Below are 9,420 nucleotides of genomic sequence, written 5' to 3' on the forward strand. Positions count from 1 at the left end.
AGTCCTCGGCTCCAGAGTTCCTTCCTGGTCCGTCACCCCACACTCCTCCTGTCGGCCAGCTTCTGCACCCTTCATCTCCGTCCGTAAAAAGACTCTGGTTCCTCTCGTCATCAATCTTCCATCCTGTTCAATAAACTCACTTTAAGAACTAGCTCTGTGTGTGCGTGCTGTGTCCGGGTTCATCCTAAGAGAAATCATGACATTACGGACCGCCCAAAAGGATGAACCCGAGCACACACAGAGCTTGGTGCAGAAGCTGGCAGGATCTGCTCCGCCTGTGCTCGGGAACTTCATGGATGCCCCGCTTCCGGTTCGTCTTGCCCGGGTCGCTGTGTTGTGACGCCCTGCCTCTGCCTGTGTTTCCCGGGATCGCTCTCTGCGAGGCCCGCCCCTGACGCTGCCCAGCATTTTAAGACTGCGCTTCCAGTCGTCGCTGCCCAGCATGTTTAGACGATGCTGCCCAGCGCTTTCTAGTTTTTGTTTTGAGTTATTTGGGTCCTTGTGTTTTGAGTTACAGGACATTTCTTGTTCTTGAGTGTGTTGTCGCTTCTTAGATTTCTCAGAATTCTTAGTGTTGGTCTAGTTTTTGCGTTCTAGCTCTGCCTGGCTTTAGTTCCACTTTGGAGTATTTGAATCTCTATTTAGCTTTGGTTTTTGTTTTTTAGCTCTCTTCTAGGTTAGCTTTAGTCTTCCGAGTTTTGCTTTGAGTTCCAGTTTTCTTTTTACCCTTAGACTTCCTGTTTGCTTTGAGTTCTTATTTCTTAAGTTATCTAGGTTTTCATTAGTCTGGTTGAACCTGCCCTCGTTTCCCTGTTTTTTTCCCCCTTTATTTTCTAGTTTGCTTGACTGTTAGGCTCCCTTCCTAGTTTTCTGGTTTTGTTTTTATTTTCTAGTCTAGCCCTGTAGTTCCTGTGTGGCCCAGTAGTTTCTGTTTTAGCCCTGTAGTACCTGTCTGGCCCTGTAGTTCCTGTGTGGCCCAGTAGTTTCTGTTTTAGCCCTGTAGTACCTGTCTGGCCCTGTGGTTCCTGTCTAGTCCTGTATTAGTATTTTAGTCCCTGTCAAGTTTGGTAGTTCTGGGGTCCGTTCTTCGTACGTTGCTTAAAACATCCGAGATCAAATGAGACATCCAAGATGATTTCATCCGGCTAATCCTGATCCAGCTAATCGGCTTCTTCGAACACACCTGTTTATGATTAGTATGGCTGGATTGAATTATCTGAGACAACTGCGCGTTCCTGCGTTTGTTTAAAAGGGGAAATGTATCGATAGTAGAAACAATGATCAGCAGCGCTGCTATTGGCTGTTCAGCATGTCAAAAGAATAGAACGCCCACAGTTTTTCTCCCAAGCAGAACACGAGCTTCTAATGGAAGGTTATGCCGAATTTGAGTCATTAATTAAAACGACAGGGAACACCTCAAAGTCTGCTAAAGCCAGGAGAGAGGGCTGGCAAAAAGTAGACAAATTAAATGCGCAAATACTGTCCATGGTAGACGTTTCTATCACTTTCTACAGTATGAATTTTAATATTTTAATAATTTCATATTTATTTTGTTCTTTTATGTCAGAGCCTCCACGGGAGCCACTGGAACATGGGGAAAAAAGTGAAGTACAAGAATATTCTACAAAATGGTAGCCTTTAATTATTATACTGAATTTTAAAAAGCAACTTCTTCCTCTTTTTTTAAAAAGCCACTGTTGAATGCTGTGTTTGTTTGTTTATAACAGCCACCAATAAGAAGGCTGGGGGAAAAAACTGGTTATTTTTATCTTTGTTGCATGAGGCATGTTTCACCCTTTTATTTATTTTTTATTTATTTTTTTACAAAATGACACATAGTGCCACCCATTTCCTATATAAACGGCTTCTTCAACAAAAATAGTATTTTGAACTAAAAAAAACACAAATTAAGTAAAGAAACTGAACTCCACAACGTGAAAAAGAGAAACATTGCACTAGAGATCGAGTTGCTTCAAAAGGACGTTCAGAGTAAATTCTAATACACCATTTGACAGTAGTATTGCTGACTTTACATAACTATCTCTTATTGCAGACAAAAGATGACTTGCTGGCTTTTCTTTATAAATAATTGTTTAAATAAAATGACAGGAACTAAGCATTATTTGTTTCGTCTTTTATTAAACATTAAAAAATGGTGTTCCACAATTCTGTTCCGTGCTCTGCCTCTAGGTGGTCCAAGTGCACTGGCTGGATAGGCTTCCTATCTCCTCCGCTTCTAAAGCTGTGATCTAATCCTGTTTACATGAAATAAGCATGCTCGCGAGCAGGTTCAAGCTTGCGCACATGTTGCTATGACAACAAGTGCAGGATGAGTTTCGAAGAACCAAATGATCCAAGATCATGCCAAATTGTCAACAATCAAATCCAGCTAACTGAGTTAACGACGTACGAAAAACGGACCCCTGGTCTTAGTTCTGTATTTGTTTTTCTAAGTTTTGTTGTTTTATCCCCTTAATGTCTGTGTGTCTGGGTTCATGTGCTCTTAAAGGTCCCTGTGTTTTCAAGGTCCCTATGCTTTTACTTCTCCTGTTTTCTTATCTTAGTTTTGCCCTGTTAGGTTAGTCTAGACCTCTTTAGCCTTCCGTAGTTTTCATTTTGCTTGTTTCCCCTGGTTTCTCTGTTCTGTTCCCCTGTTTCATGTCTTTCCCTGTTGTGTAGTCGCCAGAGTTCTCTGGCACTTGGGCCGCTGTCTGTGCCCTCTGGCGCGCCTGGCCTGCTGCTGCCTAGCCCTTTGTTCTAGTACCCTGGCGTGTTAGGATGCCCTCTGACCCCTGTAGATTTCTTGTTCCCGGCGTGTTAGGACGCCCTCTGATTCCTGATATTTTAGAACTTCCCCTCACGCCCCGGCGATTTCTTCCCTTGCGCCCTGGCGTTTCCCTCACGCCCTGGCGATCTTTTTCCTTGCGCTCCGGCGTTTTCCTCACGCCCCGGCGAACTTCTCCCTTGCACCCCGGCATTTCCCTCACGCCCCGGCGAACTTCTCCCTTACGCCTCGGCGTTTCCCTCACGCCCTGGCGATCTCGTCCCTTGGGCCCCAGCGTTTCCCTCACGCCCTGGCGGTGTTTTCCCTGGCGTCTCTGTTTTCACTAGTAGTGCTCCAGCGTCTCCGTACGCTGTTGAGCCCTAGTGTTTCAGTACGCCCGGTCCTTTCCTTTGGCGTTTCCGTACGCCCGGTCCTTTCCCTTGACGTTTCCGTACGCCCGGTCCTGTGCTGTTCCACGGTCTCAAGTTCCGCAGCTGTTCCACGGTCTCAAGTCCTCAGCTCCAGAGTTCCTTCCTGGTCAGTGACCCCACACTCCTCATGTCAGCCAGCTTCTGCACCCTTCATCTCCGTCCGTAAAAAGACTCTGGTTCCTCTCGTCATCAATCTTCCATCATGTTCAATAAACTCACTTTAAGAACTAGCTCTGTGTGTGCGTGCTGTGTCCGGGTTCATCCTAAGACAAATCATGACAGTAAGATAGTCATAATTTCAACCTTATCACTTGTTTAATACCATCCTCAATGTTTTTTTTAAGATAAAAGTAGGAAATAGGTTATCAATCTTAAAATGCCTACCAGTTGGCACAGATGGGCTAGCAAAGCAACACAAGTCAGTCAGACAAACACTAAACAATTATGCCGAATTAAAACAACAACAAAAAACGCCAACAGAACCAGCGGTATTTCACACACGACTAGGCTGAGAGAAGGGGTTCGTGTACGATCCCCTTGCCAGCATAATTTTAACATTAACAGCTGCAGTCAGACGGACCAAGTGGAAAAAGAAGAAATAAAAAAACACGAAGTAGAAATACACAAAGTGAAAGAAGAGGAAGTAAAAAAACACGAAGTAGAAATACACAAAGTGGAAAATCAGGAAGTAAAAAAACATGATGTAGAAATACACGAAGTGGAAAAAGAGGAGAAGGAAAAAAAGGGCAGGCGAAAATCCTTTGGGTAAAACAAATCCTTTCTAACAGTTAGAAAAGTTAGAGGCTGAAATAAATAATTGTTTCAGAAATAGAAGGATAATAAAATAAAAATAAATATTTATGGTGGAGTAAAAAGATGCTTTAAAATGCTATGGTGCAAATCAGTATGAAACAAAATAAAAACAGAACCCGACTGGCAATAAATACACAAACACACTAGAATTTAAGAAAAATGTATAAAAGAAAATAAGTGGGTTAAAAATAAGTCAGCGTAAAAGCAAGAAGAAGAGTAAAAATAAAAGTGGAAGTTAAAACATATATTTTTAGACGAGTAATTGATCAATTGTTGAAGAAATATCTTTTTATAATTTTGTCACATTTAATGGCACACAAATTCATATTATTAGCTACCTTTTCAAGCAATTTTATATTATTAAGTCCTTCATTTATTTCTGTATTTATTTTTAATTATAGCAGGATAGACAGGACACACACAAAAAATGTCACAGTTCCACACTAAATATTTAATTTGAAAACTAGTTTGCAAACTAAATATTGAGTTTGGAACTAAATATTTAGCTTGCTGACTAAATATTTAAGTTGCAAGCTGAATATTTCATTTGTAAACTAAATATTTAGTTTGCTAAATAAATATTTAGTTCGGAATACGACATTTATAAATGTATGAGTGGCAGGGTGAAATTATGACTTTGAAAATTTAACCCCCATTTTCTTTCCCTCCAATGACAAGCCAAGCAATGATAAGCCAAAATATAGCTGTTAATTAGGGGCCTGCCCCTGCAATTGCACTGCCTCCTCAGAGCGCCACCTATTACTGCAGAGCGCCACCTATTACTGCATAGTAATAGGTGGCATGGAGCCACCTATTACTATGCATCTCTAAACGGGTTTCTTTATTATAATTATTTATTTTTTCACCGTTTTTACAGCCCTAACCGTAGGGTCTACCCCCACAAAGTATATATCAATGTAGCGAATGTGCAAAATCCTGAAAACGCTTTGGACCTGCATCCTTCCACATGATCCACTTTTTTACATCGTCCCCATGCCTACACTGATTTTTGTACAAACATAAAAATAAGCACAGTTGTCCTCCAAAGCCTGCTGATACAGGTGAAAGAATTATTTTGATATCTCTTATACTTTTTCAGCTATAGCGGTTTGTTCGGGACAATATTGTCCCGAACAAACCGCTATAGCTGAAAACGTTTTGGGCATTGTTGCATTGTTGTCAAAATTCCCCCTTATTTCATGATTCTTTGCACCTACAATAAAATATTTCCAGCAAAAACAGATAGTTTGTCTTGTTCCCCTATTCGTTCCGAATTAAACACAGAAAGGATTACATATCTAGCCCTTACGGTTCTCAAAATATGGAGTGTTGTGCGAGGCAAAGTTTTGTCATTGTATTCCAATTACACAGACGCTGAGCCAAAGTGTGTGTCAGTGAGTTTCCGTGACATCAGAATTCTGCTGGCCAGAGGTAACTAGTGTCATGGTTTAGTTTTGGTCTGGCTGTTTTCCCGGTTATTTTCCAGTACCTCCTCCTTTCACTCAGCTCACCCTCCACTCCCTCAGCAATCAGTCGCACCTGTCAGGCACTAATTAGTCAGAATTCCCTCCATCTGCCAGCCTCCCTACATAAGCCTCCCTCAGTCTTCTCTTCCTTAGTCTCTACCAACATCATGCCTGTCTAGTCCTGGTCTCATCAGTTTCCACTCACTCCACGTCTGTCAGCCTGGTTTGTTCCCTGTTCTGTTGCTGGACTGCCTTCTACCCCTGTGCTCCAGGTTTGCTCTCTGCTCTCTTGCTGGACTGCCTGCTACCCCTGTGCTCCAGGTTTGCTCTCTGCTCTGTCACTGGATTGCCTGCTACCCTGTGCTCCAGCAGTCCTACACCCCAAGAACTGTCTCGCTCTGCACCTTTGGTCTGACAGCAGCCCAGCATCTCCAAGAACTCTCTCCAGTTTCTTCCAGTCAGCCTGCTCCTGCACCCATCATCTCCAGTCTGGTCACTAACGCTGATCATCATCATCAAACTCATTACTTTCAATAAACTGCAATTGAAATGGCTCTGTGTGTGCGTGCTCTGTCCAGGTTCACGTAGACCAATCATGTCAACTAAAGGTCAGGGACATGCTCCATTGGCTTAGCATTGCAACTTTCAATGCCCACTGCAGTGGCTGTGATGAACGTAGGAATCTGAGATTTGCAAAATCACTTCCTTCCAAAAAAAGTAAAGCACCCTCTTAATTTTTTTAAATTTTCCAGTGATTATCACACGTCTCTCACTTTTTGGATTTCACATAGTTTTCCTATTGGGCCTTGGACTCCAACAGGACCTGGCAGGATGCCCAGACATGACCCACCTGGCCTATAGAGCACCACTCACCTGTGAGAAATTTATGGAGATAATTTCTTGACAAAACGTTGTAAGCAAAAAAATGTGTTGCACACAAATAAAACTTGTTTTGCACACAAAAAGATATGTTTCACACACAAAAAATTGTTTTGCAAACTGTTCGTCAACCTTGCACTCAAAATATCATTTATAAGTTTTCCTCGGGTACAAAACGGTCTGTGCTCGTACAAAACTGCCTCTGCTCGCACAAAGCAGCCTCTGCTCGAGTACGAAACAATCCCACCACCGCTGCGGTAAATTTGTGCCAAAAGTCACGTGATGCATTGAGTTGTTGTTGTTGTTGTTCAGACTTCCCGACAGCAGGGGGCGCACCCGAAAGAAACTGAAACGCGCCGGTTTGGCTGAGGAAGAAAGACGTGATATCATAGCTCAGTGCAGCTAACAGCATCAGCACCCCACAGGTAACTTTCAAAGCTTTCCCGGTGAAAAAGTATCAGCTCACTTTGCAGATAGAACATGTAAGATTTCAGTTAAAGGTACTGCTGTGTTACAGTAAGGGACCATGTTACGTTTTAGAGCAAATTACATGAAAGCTAGCCTTAGGTTGAACGCAATGCTAAAACAACTTTTGCTTTGTAATGTAACCCCACTGGTTGGCTTCTCCCTTTACTTTGTTGTCAAATAAATAGTACCTGAGTGGATACCCAGATAAATGCATTGTTAACAGATTATAATGTGTTTTTATGTTGTTTTCAACTGACTGTCTGTTGTTCTTATTGGTGTAAACCTAAATTGGTGTTTGGATATGATAATTTATCCTAAAACTGTTAAACCAATGCATGTATGCTTATGTGCAAAACGGATTCTTAAGCAATTTAAAATAATTGCAACGAGTGGATATTGATTATTTGAAAATTGGTAAGGAAATTAATTAAAAATTGCGTTTTCTAACATAAATATGAATGTTACAAGTAAAGCATATAGCAGCAGATCTAGATTATATCTCACTACCTTTCTAACTCCTTAATTTCTTCAAAGTAAAAATGAGGTCATCTGTGCCCAATTGCAAATATGTGTTGTGCACTTAATAAAATTAGTTTGGCCATGGCAAAAACCACAGCTGGAATTGGCCACATGGGCAGATATTTTCTTAAAACTTTTGTTTTCCTCTTGGTAATTTTTTTTTTTCTTTAAGAGGAGTATTATCCTTTACATATCCATAACACATATCTGTTTTCCAGCATCCACTGATGAGGTGAAGGTCATCAAAGTTCTGGGCTGGATGGAAGGCTACCAGATCATCAACCTGCTTTGAGACACGCCGACTTCCATCACAAGACTACCAAGACTTGAACAATTCAAAATTTTATGTAATCTTTAAACATACGGCAGATGATTTGAGCTTGTTTAAAAATAACTTAATATGTAACCGTTTTAGTTCCCAGTATTAACTACTTTGATCACTAACTGTTGCAGCATATCCTTCATAGCTCTTAGTGGAGCCGTTTAGGCTGGAAAAAAAAGGCCAGGTTTGAGGTTCTAAATTTCCTGACAGTCTTACATGCAGAAATTGTTTTTCATAGTCCTGTTTTTGGCTTCATCCATTTCATCAGCCAGTTTGTTTTATACAGCCCGCTTTATGGTAATACATGGATTGTTTACTGGGAAAAACCTGGAGAATTAATGGAGTTCTTTCAGTCTTGATTTCAACAATAAAAGCAATCCTTGTGGAAAGGTGTATTCACTTTGATTAATATTGGTAAGAATTGGAAATGAAGACTTTATGAAAGGGTATGTTTATTATGCAATGTGGAAAATAAAGGACTGTTTAATTTTCCCACACTGTTTGCATCCTCAGGTTTATTAACAGCTCCATGTGCCCTTTTATTCCAATAACCTCAGCATTTTCAAAATTTTTATACAGTACCATACACATTTACCATCATAATCCCAGCAGTTCTACACTTTTATTCAGTGAATGCACTAACTTAGTTACATTTCCCTGGCTAGATTTTACTACTTAAAAACCTTTTGCAACAATGGTAACCACAATAAGATTAAACCCGTAAAGTGTTGGTCATACTGGAGAGTAGCAACATATATATATATATATATATATATATATATATATATATATATATATATATATATATATATATATATATATATATATATTCTGAGCCGTGCGATTCAGAATGTCCCAGTGCATCCATGGCTGCCCTCAGTGCTACCAAGTTGTTCAGGGCTCAACACATTGCCAGTTTCAGAAATAGTGACCCCACAGTGTGGGTCATCCAGCAGTCCACTGTCAATATGAGGCAGGCAGAGTCCCTGCAAGAAAGATGGAGATATATAGAGAATAAAAAAGAGGCCATGATTCTGTTGCTACAACTTACTGAATATAATTTAATTCATGGAGCTAAGGATTGAAAAAAAGACTCCAAAATCCATTAATTATTTTAATAATAAACACATTTCAAAGAAAACAGTTTCAATGCCACCTCTCTGATGTTTTCGATGTTTTGTTGTATTGGAATGATCAGATTAATTAATTTCTGGTTTGAAATATATGCATTGTGAGAAACTGTATAATAGCACGCACAAAAAAAATCCATCTTACCTCTGTGATTTCTGGTTCTACCACAGCATGCTGGATGCTTCCCATCTCCCATAAGTGTCAGATTCCTCTCAGTTCTGAGTGAATGGTCATCTCAGCCACTGCTGATGGTGTGAAAACTTAGTTGTAGTCTTGGGATAAATAAATAGTGACAACAGAAGTTATCCAACATGTTTGACAGCTCAAGCAAACTGTTGTCCTCTCCTGAGTGCAGCACATTGTTGTATATGTTTGTTCCTGCGCACCACACGTCTCTCCAAACACGTTGAATTCTGAAAGGAGAGTTAAATCATGGTTTAAATACGTTATTTTTCAAAAGTCCGTTACACAGCATTTTTAGATCAGAGATAAAACTAAACAGTGCCTTTAACTGAAATCTTACATGATCTATCAGTGAGCTATTACTTTTTCACCGGGAAAGCTTTGAAAGTTACCTGTGGGGTGCTAATGCTGTTAGCTGTGATGTCACGTTTTTCTTCTTTAGCC

The 9,420-nt window shown here is 40.5% G+C and overlaps 1 long non-coding RNA gene across 1 annotated transcript; it reads right to left on the reverse strand.

The window, feature by feature from the left end:
* Positions 1-8,210: 8,210 nt before the first annotated feature.
* On the reverse strand, positions 8,211-9,420 carry LOC118562897. Its single transcript, XR_004930871.1, has 3 exons — positions 9,369-9,420; positions 8,938-9,206; positions 8,211-8,648 (listed from the first exon to the last, which is right to left on the reverse strand). It is a non-coding gene; the product is annotated as an uncharacterized LOC118562897 (long non-coding RNA).

The sequence above is a fragment of the Fundulus heteroclitus genome, chromosome 1 (assembly GCF_011125445.2).
Source record: "Fundulus heteroclitus isolate FHET01 chromosome 1, MU-UCD_Fhet_4.1, whole genome shotgun sequence".
Taxonomy (NCBI): domain Eukaryota; kingdom Metazoa; phylum Chordata; class Actinopteri; order Cyprinodontiformes; family Fundulidae; genus Fundulus; species Fundulus heteroclitus.